At 42.4% G+C, this 17,695-nt stretch overlaps 1 protein-coding gene across 1 annotated transcript in view; it reads left to right on the forward strand.

Annotated features, from left to right (window-relative positions):
- RSRC1 (arginine and serine rich coiled-coil 1) overlaps nucleotides 1-17,695 on the forward strand; it is a 393,771-nt gene that overhangs the window by 163,551 nt on the left and 212,525 nt on the right. The gene's annotated exons all lie outside the window — the stretch shown is intronic.

The raw sequence follows: 17,695 nt of genomic DNA on the forward strand, positions 1-17,695 counted from the left end.
TAATATTTCGATGTTTTGGATTCTGCAAAGATTTGTTTTATGCCCTAATATGTGGTCTATTCTAGAGAATGTTCCATGTGCGCTAGAAAAAAAAGTATATTTTGCAGCAGTTGGGTGGAGAGTTCTGTATAAGTCAATGAGGTCAAGTTGGTTGATTGTTGTAAGTAGGTCTTCCGTGTCTCTATTGAGCTTCTTACTGGATGTCCTGTCCTTCTCCGAAAGTGGTGTGTTGAAGTCTCCTACTATATATGTGGAGGTGTCTATCTCACTTTTCAATTCTGTTAAAATTTGATTTATGTATCTTGCAGCCCTGTCATTAGGTGCGTAAATATTTAATATGGTTATGTCTTCCTGATCAATTGTCCCTTTTATCATTATATAGTGTCCTTCTTTATCCTTTGTGGCGGATTTAAGTCTAAAGTCTATTTTGTCAGAAATTAATATTGCTACTCCTCTTCTTTTTTGCTTATTGTTTGCTTGATATACTTTTTTCCATCCTTTGAGTTTTAGTTTGTTTGTGTCTCTAAGTCTAAGGTGTGTCTCTTGTAGGCAGCATATAGATGGATCGTGTTTTTTTATCCAGTCCGTGACTCTCTGTCTCTTTATTGGTGCATTTAGTCCATTTACATTCAGCGTAATTATAGATAAGTAAGTTTTTAGTGCTGTCATTTTGATGCCTTTTTATGTGTGTTGTTGGCCATTTCATTTTTCCACATGCTTTTTTGTGCTGAGACGTTTTTCTTAGTAGCTTGTGAGATCCTCATTTTCATAATGTTTAACTTTGTGTTTATTGAGTCGTTACGTTTTTCTTGGCTTTTTTCTTGAGTTATGGAATTGATATTCCTTTTTGTGGTTACCTTTTTATTTACCCCTATTTTTCTAAGTAAAACCCTAACTTGTATCCTTCTATTTCGCCTTGTATCACTCTCCATCTGGCAGTTCAATGCCTCCTATATTTAGTCCCTCTTTTTGATTATTTTGATCGTTTAGCTATTGATTTCCATGATTTCCTGATGTGTGTATTATTTTGTTTATTTATTTATTTTTTAGAATTAGTCTTAATTTGTTTGTTTTTGTGCTTTCCCTGTTTGAGTTGCGTTGATATCAGGACGTTCTGTTTTGTGACCTTGTATTGTGCTGGTACCTGATATTATTGGTCATCAGGCCAAACAATCTCCTTTAGCATTTCTTGCAGTCTTGGTTTAGTTTTTGCAAATTCTCTAAACTTGTGTTTATCTGTAAATATCTTAATTTCTCCTTCATATTTCAGAGAGAGTTTTGCTGGATATATGATCCTTGGTTGGCAGTTTTTCTCGTTTAGTGCTCTGTATATGTCGTCCCATTCCCTTCTTGCCTGCATAGTTTCTGCTGAGTAGTCTGAACTTATTCTTATTGATTCTCCCTTGAAGGAAACCTTTCTTTTCTCCCTGGCTGCTTTTAAAATTTTCTGTTTGTCTTTGGTTTTGGCAAGTTTGATGATGATATGTCTTGGTGTTTTTCTTTTTGGATCAATCTTAAATGGGGTTCGATGAGCATCTTGGATAGATATCCTTTCTTCTTTCATGATGTCAGGGAAGTTTTGTGTCAGGAGTTCTTCAACTATTTTCTCTGTGTTTTCTGTCCCCCCTCCCTGTTCTGGGACTCCAATCACTCGCAAGTTATCCTTCTTGATAGAGTCCCACATGATTCTTAGGGTTTCTTCATTTTTTTTAATTCTTTTATCTGATTTTTTTCCAGCTATGTTGGTGTTGTTTCCCTGGTCCTCCAGAAGTCCCAGTCTACATTCTAATTGCTCGAGTCTGCTCCTCTGACTTTCTATTGCGTTGTCAAATTCTGTAATTTTATTGTTAATCTTTTGGATTTCTACATGCTGTCTCTCTATGGATTCTTGCAACTTGTTAATTTTTCCACTATGTTCTTGAATAATCTTTTTGAGTTCTTCAACAGTTTTATCAGTGTGTTCCTTGGCTTTTTCTGCATTTATCCTAATTTCATTCGTGATATCTTTAAGCATTTTGTAAATTAGTTTTTTATATTCTGTATCTGATAATTCCAGGATTGTATCTTCATTTGGGAAAGATTTTGATTCTTTTGTTTGGGGGGTTGGAGAAGCTGTCATGGTCTGTTTCTTTATGTGGTTTGATATGGACTGCTGTCTCCGAGCCATCACTGGGAAACTAGATTTTCCAAGTAGTCAGCTAAAAAAAAATGCAGTCAGATCCCTATCTAAATTCTCTCTCTGGCTCCGGGTATTCGGATGTTAATGGGGTCGCCTGGGGAGGGTGGGGGAGGGATCTGAGAGCTAGGAGTGTAGCACCACAGAATATAGAGCTGAACACCACGTTCACGCTCCGCCCCCGTTTGCCAAAATCCGGGCTGGACGGGTCCCTGGCTAGGACACTGCTTTCCTTGCTCGGAAACCAGTCCCTTCCTCCTGGGGACTTCCTCCGGTGCGCGGCACCGCTCATGGGCACTGGGTGGGCGTTTCCCACACGAACGGGTGGGCCCGCCCCCAGGGTCTATTCAGGCGATTATAATTAGATCCCGCGGTCACGCCCCGCCTGTGCGCGCGCGCCCAAATCCCAGCGGGATGACTTCCGGGTTGAGACGCTGCTTTCCCTGTTCGGGAACCAGTCACTTCTTCCCGGGGACTTCTCCTTCCGGAGCGCCACACCTCTCGCGCGAACTGGGTTGGCGTCACCTGCACGGCCAGGTGGGCCCGCCCCCTGGGTCAATTCAGGGCAATAAAAATGGACTCCGTGCTCACACCCCGCTCGTGCGCGCGCCCAAGCCCCAGCAGGACGGAACCCCGTCTGGGACGCTACTTTCTGCGCTTCGGGACCAATCAGTTCCTCCGCACGGCCAGGTGGGCCCGCCCCCTGGGTCAATTCAGGGCGATAAAAATGGACTCCGCGCTCACGCCCCGCCCGCGCGCGCCCAAGCCCCAGCAGGGTGGCACTCTGTCTGGGATGCTACTTTCTGCGCTTTGGGACCAATCAGTTCCTCCGCACGGCCAGGTGGGCCCGCCCCCTGGGTCAATTCAGGGCAATAAAAATGGACTCCGCGCTCACGGCCCGCTCGTGCGCGCGCCCAAGCCCCAGCAGGGCGGCACTTTGTCTGGGATGCTACTTTCTGCGCTTTGGGACCAATCAGTTCCTCCCGGGGACTTCTCCTTCCAGTGTGCCGCACCTCTCGCGCAAACTGGGAGGGCGTCACTCGCACGACCAGGTGTTCCCGCCCTCTGGGTCAATTCAGGATAATAAAAATGGACCCCGCGCTCATGCACCGCCCGCGCGCGCGCGCGTGCCCAGATCGCAGCGGAATGGCTCCCCGTCTGGGATGCTGCTTTCCCTGTTTTGAGACCAGACACCTCCGGGGATTTCTCCCTCTGGTGTGCCGTGCCACACGCGCGGACTGGGTGCGCGTCCTCCCGCACGAACGCGTGGGCCCCGCCCTGGGGTCACTCCAGGGAAACACAGCTGACCCCCCCCCCGCGCGCGCCCCGTCGGCTTCTCGCCTAACTCCCGGCGGACAGCAGGGCACCCCAGCTGGGACGCTGTTCTCCCCCCTCTCAGATCAGTCACTGCCTCCCGGGTGTTTCTCCCTCCGGCTGCGCCCCTACGCCGCCCGCGCCAACCTGCTAGGCTTCCTCCCGGGATGGGTTCGGGGGGGAAGGGGTGGGCCCCCTTTCTGTGCCGTCTGCCCCCCTGGGCTCTGCCCCAGATCGAGCTCCGAAGGTCACCTGCCTGGTGCGTTGGCTCCTAGTTCTGAAAACAGTCGCTGTCTGCCCGTATTTGTTCGTCCTCCGTCTCTAAGTCTGTGCTTGTTGTTCAGAGTTCATAGATTGTTATGTATGTGATCGATTCCCTTGTTTTTCCGAGTCTTTGTTGCAAGAGGGATCCGCGGGAGAGTCCACCTAGTCCGCCATCTTGGCCCCCCCTCTCGGTGATGATAATTCTTAGGCTGTATTCTAGATCTGCCACCGCTCTAGTGAAGAGCTGAATATCTTTGCCATCATGCTTGGGCAGTAGATGCCTTCCTTGGGCTCAGCTGCCTTTTCACATTGCTAACCTTGTCCAGGTCTCGTGTGGATGCGTCCTATCGGTGGAGCCTGTACTTAAAGCTGTGACAGAGCCTCGGAATATGCCTTTTCTGACTTCTAACTCGGAAAGGTGGTAAATCACTGGAATGAGGGGTAAATGTTAAAGATGGTAGGAAGCCACAAATGGCAACTGTATGTTATAGTAGGAGTGTCCTAGGTGTCCATTGTTGCATAACAAATTACCCTAAAACTTAGTGTCTTAAAACAACACATTTATTATCTCACCTTTTCTGAGGGTCATGAGTTTGGGAGTGGCTTAGCTGGATGGTTCAATGACTCTTAGGAGGTTGCAGTTAAACTCTTGGCCAGAGCTGTCCCATCTGTAGCCTTGATTGGGACTGGAGGATCTGAGTCCAAGAAGGCTCACTGTGTTCCATCACTCATCTCCACAGGGATGCGTGAACACCCTCATGGCATGCTCGCTGGCTCTTCTCACAGTGAGTGACCTACGATAGGGAGTGGGAGGAGTCAAAGATGGAAGACAGAGTATTTTTTAAAACCTAATCTTAGACGTGACCTACCATCACTCTGCTTTATTCCATTGGTCATGGAGGCCAACTCTTGTGCAGTGCAAGACGGGACCACTGAAAGAGTGACCGTCAAGTGGAGAGTATTGGCTGGAGGTGGAGAGCCATCTTGGAGGCTGGCTGCTACCAGGAGAAGACAGGAGGTTGATCTAGGCACTGCATCGTGCTCCTGGTGGAGGCAGGCTAGAGACATTATTTTGATTTAAGGTGGTGCAGTGGTTAAGAGCTACAGCTGCTAACCGAAAAGGTCGGCAGTTCGAGTCCATCAGGTCCTCCTTGGAAACCCCATGGGGCAGTTCTACTCCGTTCTATAGGGTCACTATGTGTCGGAATCAACTCGATGGTAATGGGTTTGGTTTGGTTTTTTAAGCCACGTGGCAGGTTTCACAGCATCCTGATAGATGAGGTAAAGAAATGTAAGTTAAATTATAGTTTAGTTATGTAGGATTTCAAGAACAGATTAACGGATTTGTGTCAATCTTGAGAGTGGCATTTGGGGGCAGGAGGTTATGTTTGTGTCTGTGGTTTCTGGGTCTGGTCCTGTCTTCTGTACATTTATTAACGAGTTGGATTTTTTGGATGAAGACATTCAAGACTTACTTATCAGATTTGTATATTATATAGGATTGCAAGGTTTACCTAGTAGAGTTAAATACCACAATCAGAATTCAAAAAGAATTGTATAGACTTGAATGATTTATTTAAATTACTAAAATAAATATAATGGTGATGCATGTAAAGTTTGCTACTGTGTTAATAAAGCAACAGAATGAACTGCAGAAGCATAAGATGGAGAAATAGAATCAAATGGCAGCTTGCGTGGAAAATTAAAGAAAAAAAAACCTAAATGTAAAATTAACGGTGGCACAAATGTTTTGTGCCCAGCTGCTAACTGAAAGTTTGGTGGCTCAGACTTGCCCAGTGGCACCACAGAAGAAAGACCGTGTGATCTGCCTCCGTAACGATCACAGCCAAGAAAACCCTCTGGAGCTCAGTTCTACTCTGTAACTCTTGGCATCACCATGAGTCAGAATCAACTCTATAGTAACGGGTCCTCCTCCCCCCAGTAAAAGGGAGCTACTCAGCATTAATCAGACTGTGAAATACTTTCTGTCTGAAAGAGGAGTATTGTGTACATCTTCAGGAGATGTGTTTTAAGAAAGTTGCTGGCAAAGTTGAGTATATCCAGAGGAGATTAAGCAAATAGGTTGTAAGAGCTGGAAACAACGTCATAAGAAAATCAATTGGAGAAAATGGGAATGCTTAACATGTAAAATAGACAACTTAGAAATAGCATGATGGTTATTAAAAATATTTAAAGGGCTGTCATATGAATGGATGAATGGAAAGAACCCTGTAGTAAAGAGACCTGAGTTTGAATTGTCCTGCTACTACTAAAAACTGTGACCCCAGCCAAAGTATTAAACCTCCTTGTATAAAAAAAAAGTCATCTATAAAATGGAAATGGCACTAACTTTGAAATGAGGTAATGTATTTGAAAACACTTTGACAGTGTAAAGCATTTTGTTTATGAGTAATTTTTGTTACAGTTATTGTCGTGATTGTTAGGACATATCACAACAAAAAAACAAACAAAAAAACCCACAACAGAACCCCCAAAACCAAACCCACTGCCGTCAAGTCAATTCCAGCTCCTAGCAATCACAACAGAAGTTAGAACTAAAGTGGATTGACGGTTCCCTGAAGGTTACAGATTACTTCACATTTTCATGCTTTTGATTGTCTAACTACCTCAACCTAGAATGGAGCCCTGGGCACAGTGGTTAAGAGCTAGGGCTGCTAACCAAAAGGTCAGCAGTTAGATCCACCCCTCACTCCTTGGAAACCCTGTGGGCCAATTTTACTCTGTCTTATAGGGTCACCATGAGTTGGGATCAACTTGACTACAATGAGGTTTTTTTTTTTGGTCAGCTTGGAATATTTTGGTTAACCTGTTTCATCCCCTCCCTGCATTTTTCATCCACGAATAACTGTTTATCATATCCAGTTAAGCTGAAACATCACCTCCCTGAAGTATGTTTTGAACCCTCTGCTGTGTACAACCTGTGCTTCTCCGCCCTCAAGCTCCTCCCCTGCCCCACACCTCATAAAGTTAGAATTCTAGCATAGCATTTGTAACCTTTAGTTGTACTAATTTGTTTCCTTCTCTGCTTCTTCCAGTGAGACTGTAAATCCCATTGGGGTAGAAATCATGTCTCATTTATTCCTGTTAACCCTGGTCCCTGGCATAGTATCAGGTATATACTAGACACCTGATAAATGTGTGAAGAGTTGAATGAATTAGTGGATGACATAATGGACGTGTAGAATTTGGCTTGATACTAAGAAGACATTTTTAAATTATAAAATCATTAAAGACTGAAAGAGGCTGCCTTATTGGTACCCGAAGCAGGTCCTGCCCTGTGTGGCTTCTCGTCAATAAAGACGCACCAATGTGAGGAGGGTAAAGACGCACCAATGTGAGGAGGGGGAAGAGCATTTACTGTGAGCACACAGGCAAGCAAGGAGCAAGGAGGTGTATTCCTCAAACCAAGCTCCACGAACAAAGGGAGGCAGAAGCTTTTTGACCGTCCTTCACAAGGAAGTACATACAAACATCATGGACTACATATGTTATCATGGCACGCAGGCGCAGTAAAACAAATTGTATTTTTTCACCTTAGTATGTACAGAAGATGATGGATAAATCCCATACTGGGAGGAGATCTTAATATTCAGTTTGGTCTTAATGAGGTTTAGGTTACTTTAAGACACTTTTGAGGCTAGTAAACTGGGTTTGACTGGTGTAAGGCAGAGACTGAGCCACATGTAGCACTCAGGGTCTTGAGGACAGTGGACAGGAGGAGCAGGTTCTGTTTGGTAATGGTTGAGCAGTTGTTGGCTGCACCACTGTCATTAAGAGAGAATTCGTTGCTCTTATGGGCAGAGGCGAATAGTACAACCCGAGAATGTTGTGAACAGACTTGTTTGGATGGGAGAGCGAGTGACTTCCAGAGACCTTCCAGCTCTGATTGAGTGAGTGGAAGCTGATGTAGTTGGTGTAGATTCTGACTCATGGCAACTCATGTTTGCAGAGTAGAGCGGCCCCTAGGGTTCCCAAGGCTGTGACCCTTGGAACGCAGATAACCCGGCTTGTCTTCCCAAGTATCTGTGGGTGGGTTTGGATCGCCAGCCTTTTGGCTAGTAGTCCAGTGTCTAAGTGTTTGTGCCACCCAGCTGATGTTAGTGATATACAGCGAAAATTGTTTTAGTGAACCTTCCTATCCCAAGGCCTGAAGGTTTTTTATGTTGAGAAGAAAACAGTGCACTTAAAATTTGGTGGCCAGAGTATGCTTGTCTGTGCAAGTGGTTTCTAAGTTCTAGAGCAGAATTTATTATAAATAACTGGGTAACAGTTGGTCGGATCAAAAACTACTTATAAAATAGAAACATCTGAAAACCATCATTCTGAACTGTTGCAGTGTAAGAATACACAGCTATACAGCTAAAGCCACTAGTTTGCAAGATGATGTCCAGCGAAGAGAAAAATGTGGAGTATTCTAAGCAAACTGGTTAGTTGAAGCTGAGAATTACTCCAGCAACGTCTTTTTGGATCTTAGTGCTGGTATTTTGTATTTTTCTTATTTTTGGGGGGTCCAAATGTAAAGAGACGTTAGGTAATTGGGATATTAGTTTTTGCTTGCTTTCCCTACATGCTTTACCTCGACCTTCCAAAGAGATCAGAATGTAAGAGTGTGCTTTTATGTAGCATTCTTATTGGATGCTAGGCACTGGGCCAAGCTCTTTATATGTATTTGACTGGTTTTCATTTATAGGTATTACAGCTGAAATGAGTTTCAAGGTAGTTAAAAAAGCTAAAAACTCTATAAAGGTATGTCTTGATTTTGAAAGTGAATGCAGTTACTTGGTTCGTTATTGGTCTGTCATACTGAGCCAGTATTTATCGAGTTGACTTCTCTGTGTATGCGATTATTGTTTTAATCCTTGATCTGAACTGAAGTCAGAAACACTGAGGTTTAGTAAAGATGTATAGCTTGCCAGAGCTCATACGTTTAATAAATAATAGAGCTGGAATTTGAACCCTGGTCTTTCTTAGATGTATATATTCCCAAGCTTTTCATTAATAACATTCGATACTTAATGGGAAGGTTCTTAGGCATATAACAATTTATCAGTGGTTGTTTGAAATAGGAGGTGCAGATGTTTTTATAACTTATGCACCCGGGCTTTTGAGAACCTTGACTTCCGTCATGTAGAGAAACAACTCACGCAGGTTTTACTTTATGAAAGAGAGAATGCAGAAGTAACTGTCATCTTACCTCTTGTAGCTGTGGAAAACTGCAGCGTAGTAATCATTTTAAAGTGAAAAACATTCTTCGTTCGTGACAGAAAGACCGTTGCCAAATTTTTACTGTTTAAGAGTTACTCTTCTTTCATAATTACCGTGGGCGTGTACGTTTTATATAGTATAATACAGGCACATTGCTGATTGCAAACATACTTAATCTTTTATTTATTAAAGACTTGGTCAGTGAAAAGATACTTTAATGCTACTTCAATTAGTTACCTGCTTTGTGGTCTATGAGTATTTTATAACTAAACATTCACTGGAGTTTTGGCTCTCTCTGTGGAATGGTTTTGATTTATATTTATTTTCTTGAGTTTCTACTCCCATCAAAGAAATTGGTTTTATAATGTTACTTTTTTGAGTAAATCCGTAATAGATTTTGAATTGCTATAATAGGGATTGATGAGAAAATTATTTACTTTTACTGGGGGGAGCAATTAATTAAACATTTTTTCAAAGCTAATATTTAATAAATATAGATACAAAATATTGAGAGTATAGGAGAACGCTACCATCCGAAAGAACGGGAGTTTTTTCAAAATAAGTACTATTATTAATTGTGGCCCCTTCACCTGACTCCCTTAGACCATTAAAGAAAACCTGAATGATCGCTTTGGTGTGATATTGTTCTCGTATTTTTTAAAAAAGCCTATCTCTTCCTAGTAAGATTAGATTAAAAAATACCTTAGTCTTTCTGTTTAGAAATTTACTGGGAGAATATAATGGCTTTATTGTAGCGATCGCTTCTGGATTTAGAACATATTTCTTTTGGCAAAATAATGAAATTTGCTCGCAACAAAGGTAGAATAGTATCTGAGTTTTAATTTTCTTTCTTGCCTGGCATGGTGTGATTGATGTGTGGCATCTTCCCGCTGGAAGCAGGCCTGAGATCGAAACCGACAGGTACCACGGGGCTTGTTTAGAACCGCCTCAGCCTCGGCCCAGTGAGGTCCAAGATGTCTGCCTCGTCCACAGGAAGCCGCTGCGTCTGCTGCCTCAGAGCCTCGTGTCAGGCCAACATTGCTGTCTGTGCTGCCTCAACTACAAATTGGATGAACAGCCCCTGACACTTTTTCAATATTATTACATTAAACCAAGTGGATTTTGATTGATAACCTAATATTCAACTAATGCAAAACATCAATCATGGCAAGTATATTAATTATTTAATATTGCAGTCTAATTCAGAAATCAATGTGCTGAATGAGGGGAAGGGAAACTCATGGTTCCCAGAAGACTTAAGACAGGGAATGATTAAAAAAAGACCCGCTGTACTCCTGTGTGTTAGTTCGATACAAATCTTTATTCATTTGCCAATAATCTCTTCCCATTTTCCACTTCAGGACCATTTTATCAGTTTTGAGACCTATAATTGAATTAAGTCTGCTTTCAGCACAGGGCAGAGGAGTTGCACAAATATTGATGAAGTCATGGCAGGGACAACCTGGGCGACGGACCACTGACAAGGACCGGTTTTCTACCGTTTGTGGCAAGATCCCTCTGTCAGTGTCTCAGACCTTGCGTCTCCATTTTTAAAATTCATTATGGCTTTTGGAGTCACTTATAAGACTTGTATATTTAAATATAATTCATCGTAATAGTATATTTCTGTAGCATGTTGCAACTTAGAATGTACAGTGAAACCTGTGAGAACTGGAACTTGACCCAACTGCCTTGTTTTTCTGGGTCTCGCCAGTTTTTGTCTTTAATAGGAGGCAGTTGCTCGTTTGTGGAAAATATTTGAATTTTCCTTCTCTGACAGGTTTCCATGTTATATTAAGTTGAGGCCGTGGCAGGTTTTATTTTACCTCCATATGTATTATCTTGCTGGATTTTTCAAGCTACCCCATGTGATAGGTAAGGCAATGTTGTGTACCCCTCACATCATAGGTAGGCAAGCTGAGCTTCAGGGGTGGATTGTTATTACCTGAGCTCACAACAGAGCTTAAATTTGAGCTTAGATATTCTGCTTCTAGAACCAGGATTCTACTTGCCATCTTATGCACTCATGATGATTCATTTGTGTCATTTTGAGATGGCCAGCCTTCCTTGTCTTTTTCCCTAAAGTAAAACTAAAGAAAACTGTTTTTTCGTGAACTTGCTTCAACGTTGGTGTCTCAATGTATAATACATTTTAAGCTTTATGGGTATGTAAACCTTGTGAATATGAATTATAACTTCTCGATCTATTGTATTTTTTTACTAAGATAGAATGTGCCTTTTCCCCCTTTTTGGGGGGAATCTTAAATATATTTTGCCTTCTTCTGGTTCATATTTGGTTATATCTTTTTCTATCCCTTTATCTGAAATCTTTCTGGATACTTTTGCTTTATGTATGTCTTGTAAATGACACATTGCTAGATTTTGTTTCTTACCAAATCTGAAACATTTTGATTAGTTTATTACACTTACATAAATGTGATTTCCATTGTAGAAGGACTTAAAAGTATTATCACTCACATCTCTCCCGCCCTGTTTATCATGCGTTCTTTTTTTCTTCTTGGCTAGATAGAGTTTTCTGCTGGTTTTATAGTATAAATGTAAAACTATACCTTGTGACATAAAATACTTACATATCTTCCCATGTAAACCTTACAAATATGTGTTTCTTAATCCTTGAACAAAACAGAATGGGTTCTTAAGTGTGCTATCACTGCTGCGGTCTCTTCCCAAACTCCTGCCTTGCTTCATTCTGACTGGCCTCACCCAGCCCTAACCATGGTAGTATTTTCTGGCATTTTAGTTCCAGATGGTTGTGGATGAACTTTCTTTTTTAGTCACTGATTGCTTAGCCTAGAAGAATTTTTAAGCCCTAGACCAACTCTTACCTGCTTTATCTTGTTGCTTCTTCCTGAAAGTACTTCTCTTCTTGCTGTGCTACTTTCCTCAAGATTTCTTTCACAGAGTGTCATCGTGTGGTGGGTATTCTGAGACCCTGCCTGCTGAGCATTTCTCTGTTTTTCCTTCTACTTCTATAATAGTTCATTACCAAACCAAACCCATTGCCATCAAGTCAATTCCGACTCACAGAGACCCTAGAGGGCAGAGTAGAACTGCCCCATAGAGTTTCCAAGGAGCGCCTGGTGGATTTGAACTGCTGACCTTTTGGTTAGCAGCCGTAGCTCTTAACTATTGCGCCACCAGGGTTTCCAGTAGTTCATTAGATGTGTGTAAACGTTATAGTCACATTTCTTTTTCTTGAACACTTTAGTTTGGCAATAATTACCTCAGTGTCTTCTTGTATCCACAGATAGCTACTGAGATGTCGGATGTCAGTGGTTGGTCTTCCTTTATGGAGGGATGTGCCTTTCTTTTCTGGAAGCTTGTGGACTTTACTCCTGATCTGTGATACTCTTAAGTGTCCTTGTAATGTCTTTCGATGTGGCTTTTTCCTTAATTGCCCTGTTTACTGCTCTGTTGGTTTTTTTTTTGTGTGTGTGTGTGCACTTGCAGTATAAAATTTTGATATTTGGGAAGTTTTGTCATTGTTTCTTCAGATGTTTCATCTCTTCCATTTTGTCTTTTCTCTCCTTGTGGTTTCCATTATATGAATGTTAACAAATCTTCTCCTGTTCTCACCGTCTTCTCATGTTTGTTCCATCTTTTCATCCCTTCCCTAGGCATTTCGGAAGAGGTGTACCCTGCTTTCCAGCTCACGCATTCATCCTCTGTCTGTATCTCTGCTGTTTAGCTCGTCCTCTGGGCTCTTTATTCAAACTATTGTATTTTTAATACCCCATATCTCATATTTGGGGCCCTGGTGGCACAGCAGTTAAGAGCTTGGCTGCCAAACAAAAGGTCAGCAGTTCAAATCCACCAGCCGCTCCTTGGAAACCGTATAGGGCAGTTCTACTCTATCCTGTGGGGTCACTATGATTCAGAATCAACTCCATGGCAGTAGGTTTGGGTTTTTTTTTTTTTAATCTCGTACTGATTGCTTTTCATAACTGTGTACATACTCATGTTTCTAAAAATCTATCTTGTTGTCTGAGGGTATTATTATGCCTAAATTACATTCTTGTTCAGGCTGTTTTATTTTCTTTGGATAAGGCTGTTCTGTTTGTTGCTTTTCTATTCCTGTGCATACACATCTTAGCTTAAAATTTTCCTTGTGGGCTCATCTGTTATTTCCTTGCAGCAGTCAGCTGCCTTGACTAGTAATTGCAATCTGAGAGGAGGGATAAAAGGCTGGCTCTGGCTTGTGCTTCTCCAGGTTAATTTAAGAATGACAGTGGAAAGCCTGAACCATTTTGCTCTCCTACTCCTTGAGAAACAACACACAAGAAAACAAAGCAAAAGAACCACCCTCCCTCACACACCATGGTGGGCATGTGTGTGTGCACACACAGAGACACACACACACATATACACAGACACACACATATACACACACAGACACACATACACACACAGACATACACATATACACACAGAGACACACAGACACACACATACACACAGAGACACACACTCAAAAATTCTGCTGTCCCAGCCACCACTCACTGTTGCAGTTGTCTCGGTCTTTGTGGGCTGTAGAGGTAGGATGTGGTTGGGTTAGACTGCCGAGAGACGGGAGCTGGGTGCTAGTTATTCTGCACTCAAGCCTGTCGTCACTGATTCGAGCACTATGTTGGGTACTAAACCAAACCAGACCAAACCCGTTGCCATGGAGTCGATTCTGACTCACAGCAACCCTATAGGACAGAGTAGAACCACCCCATAGAGTTTCCAAGGAGTGGCTGGTAGATTCCAACTGCCGACCTTTTGGTTAGCAGCCGAGCTCTTAATCACTACACCACACCAGGGCTCCGTGTTGGGTACTAGGATATAAAAATATAAAAGATACAATCCGTATCATCAAGAGTTTTCATTTTGTATTGTCAGTGGAATAAAGTATGATGGAATCTGTGATGAGGCGTGTTCACAGTGGTATGGGAGCACATGGAAAGAGTTCTTGGTTCATTTGAAGAGAAGAGAGAAGGGCAATCATAGGGTTTACCCCGTGGAGGCGAGCTCCTGGTTGAGTCCTGAAGGTTTGTTAGCTGGGTGAGGGGACTTTGTGAATGCTGAGAGAAAAGGAGCATTTCAGGCCGAGGAAGCAAGTAGTTCAGAGGTGAACGAAGCCAGATGGGTGGTTTGACGTGGCTGTAGCTTTTACTTTCCACGTGATAAGAATTTTGGTGAGATATTTACTGCTGTTGAGTTGATTCTGACTCTATAGGATAGTTTCCAAGGCTGTAATCTTTACAGAAGCAGACTGCCACATCTTTGTCCAGTGGAGTGGCTGGTAGGTTTGAACTGCTGACCTTTTGGTTAGCAGCTGAGTGCTTAACCATTGCACCACTAGGGCATAGGAGAGGAAATAGGTAAACGGAAGCGTAGTAGCTGCTGTAGGTTTTGAGGAAGGAATTGGTGCAGTCACGTTTACATTTTATAAAGATCTTGCTGTCCATGGAGAAAGCTCTGACATTGGACAAGGTGGCAGCCACAGAGACCCATCACAGGCCGGTGCAGTGAACAGGCCGGTGCAGGGATGTGGTTGTGGAAAGACGATGGTCTCTAGTAAGGCGGTAGCTATGAAGATAGAGGGAGGTCTAAGTGATAAATAAGCGTGTTGGCCAGCCAAGACCCTGCGATTGTTGCATTTGGTTACGCTTGGCAGTAAGGGAGAGAGAGTTGATCTTTTCTTTTAGACATACCATTAAAAACACATATTTTCTGAGCATCATTTAATTTAAAGAATCAGTTGGAAACAAAGCAAAACAATAGGCTACTTTTTTTTTAATGAACAGTGTCTTGCCGTTGATTCTAAAATGAAAATAGTTCAAAAAACTGGGAGATTTTCCCCTTATAAGTTTGTGGTAAACTCAGTTGATGGCCAAACCTACCCTGGGGTGACATGAAGCTGCTTACATTCTTGGTTATTCCCACTTGGTGTGGACATTCACACGTTTCTTTCAGAATTGCTAATGGGTGTGATGAGGTGCTGCTACAGACCCTGCTGGCAGTGTTATGTAACACAACGCTACGTGTAGCTTATTCCCTTTCTAAAACCCGAATTATTCTAATGAAGCGTATCTAACCCCAGCAGTTGCAGATAATGAATTATAGAGTTGTACTTTGAACATTCTGCACCTTTTTTGTTGCAGTATTCTAAGAGGAACCATTATATGACATTGGAGTTGTGAAGGAAAAATGAAGTAGATGTATATTGTACAACACAAACTCCAAATTGTATTGTCAAGTGAAGATGAAAACAGTGGGTAGTATGTTTCTGTTTAGGTTTAGAAAAGTACAGAAGCGGGAAGGATACACACACGTGCGTAGACTCTCTCGCGAAGGATAAACAAAGAGCTAGTATCAGAACTGTGCATCATCGTGGGAGGAATTCTTGTATATGTGTGTTTGTCGTATTCACATATTTCACTATGTATATTATTTTTTGTTTAAAACTTAAATTGCACTAATAAATTTAGGGATGCCTTCTCCTTGTTAAAAACTTAAAGATCCATTTGACTTCTAGCACCAATAACTGCTTTAATTTTGTAATAATAAAAAAGAAGAAAATAATCATTTATGTGGGTATTAACCTTCTGTCACACCCTGTTGTAATTCCTGTCATTTGTCATTAGGACTGGGGAATGAGTATCAGAAAACCTTAAATTTCTAGGCATTGAATAGGTGGTATTGCTCAGACTACCAGAAGCAGGGAGTGGAGAATAGAATGGATGAAGATGAGTGCTGGTCAGCAGTGGTGGGGTTTGTTCCCCGTGTGCCAGGCTGGGCAGTGAGAGCAGAGATGGAAGCCTGGGCTGGTCAGCAGTGGTGGGGTTTGTTCTCCTTGTGCTGGGCTGGGCAGCGAAAGCAGAGATGGAAGCCTGGGCTGGTCAGCAGTGGTGGGGTTTGTTCTCCGTGTGCTGGGCTGGGCAGTGGGAGCAGAGATGGAAGCCTGGGCTGGTCAGCATCAGTGGGATTTGTTCCTGGTGTTCCGGGCTGGGCAGTGAGAGCAGAGATGGAAGCCTGGGCTGGTCAGCATCAGTGGGATTTGTTCCTGGTGTTCCGGGCTGGGCAGTGAGAGCAGAGATGGAAGCCTGGGCTGGTCAGCATCAGTGGGATTTGTTCCTGGTGTTCCGGGCTGGGCAGTGAGAGCAGAGATGGAAGCCTGGACTGGTCAGCATCAGTGGGATTTGTTCTTGGTGTTCCGGGCTGGGCAGTGAGAACAGAGATGGAAGCCTGGGCTGGTCAGCATCAGTGGGGTTTGTTCCCAGTGTGCTGGACTGGGCAGTGAGAGCAGAGATGGAAGCCTGGGCTGGTCAGCATCACTGGGGTTTGTGCCTGGTGTGCTGGGCTGGGCAGTGAGAGCAGAGATAGAAGCCTGGGCTGGTCAGCATCAGTGGGGTTTGTTCCCAATGTGCCAGACTGGGCATTGAGAGCAGAGATGGAAGCCTGGGCTGGTCAGCATCAGGGTTTTTTTTTCCCAATGTGCCAGACTGGGCAGTGAGAGCAGAGATAGCCTGGGTAGAGTGTGTGAGCAGCCGAGCAGACAGAGAGAGATTTGGGAAGAGAGTTTGCAGGACAGGGGGAGCAGAGGAAAGTGTATTTTAGGCAAAGGGAATATAGGAGACAAAAAGCAAGAGGAAAAAACAAGCTTGGGACCCCTCAGAGAAAGAAAGCGGAATGGGGAGAAGGTTAAATTGCATGAATGCAGCAGTGTTGTTGGTATTTGGAAGATTTCTTGTTTCTTGCAATCTGGTAGAACTGTAATTTCGTGTTAAGATAAGGCTGGGTATTTATGATAGAACTAAAACACTGCTTGGCCAGATAGAGTGAGGGAAGTTAAAATCCGCTCGCCATTTAATTATTATTTAATAGTAATTAAATAAATATTATTGTGCAAATAGTAAAATAATAACATACACTAATAACGTAGTATAGACTGAAAGTAGGAAAAAAATCCAGCTATTTGCTACATTTCACGAACTGTATATGTAAATTGTTTTTTTTTACTTCCACAAATATTTGTAGTTTTAGTTCCATCAACAGTCTCTTTTATAATGAAAAGCAGTCAGTTAAGTGCTTAAACATATCATGATATTTGGTGTCTGGATTTCCTTTGGTGATACTTTGCTTTTCATTATTACAACAATCTTAGAACCTGATTTATAGTGGGCACGGAGTCAATAAAATTAATGTCAGGAAAAAAATTATTGTTATTTAGATATTTAGTTATATACTCACAAGCGGTTTTTATGTGCAGAGTATTTAAAAATTTAGTCATTTTTGGATGGCTCGAGTGGTGGATATTTGATAAAGCAAATACAGTGAATGTCAGTTGTAGAGTTGCCAATCAACTGGTGGAATGGTGAAGGTTCACAGTACCTTGTTTTCAGCTTTTGTGTGTGTTTGAACATTTTCAGAATAACTGTTGGAAAAAACATAACTTCTAGTATAAAAACTAGTGTGAATTAAATATTATTGGGCAGGTAGTAAAATAATAACATACTTGGATCCTTTTAGTTCTCCATCAACTATGAAAAATTGGAAACATCCTTTTTGTTCGTGGAATACCTATTTTAGATGTATGTCTCTTAGATATAAAAATGGTTTGTTCCCTTTTGATGCAAATTATTTTTCCCTTAAAAGCAATATTATTATAAACATTGGTAAAGATACATGAAAAAAAACATAAGGGATTAT

The sequence above is a fragment of the Loxodonta africana genome, chromosome 23 (assembly GCF_030014295.1).
Source record: "Loxodonta africana isolate mLoxAfr1 chromosome 23, mLoxAfr1.hap2, whole genome shotgun sequence".
Classification (NCBI taxonomy): Eukaryota; Metazoa; Chordata; class Mammalia; order Proboscidea; family Elephantidae; genus Loxodonta; species Loxodonta africana.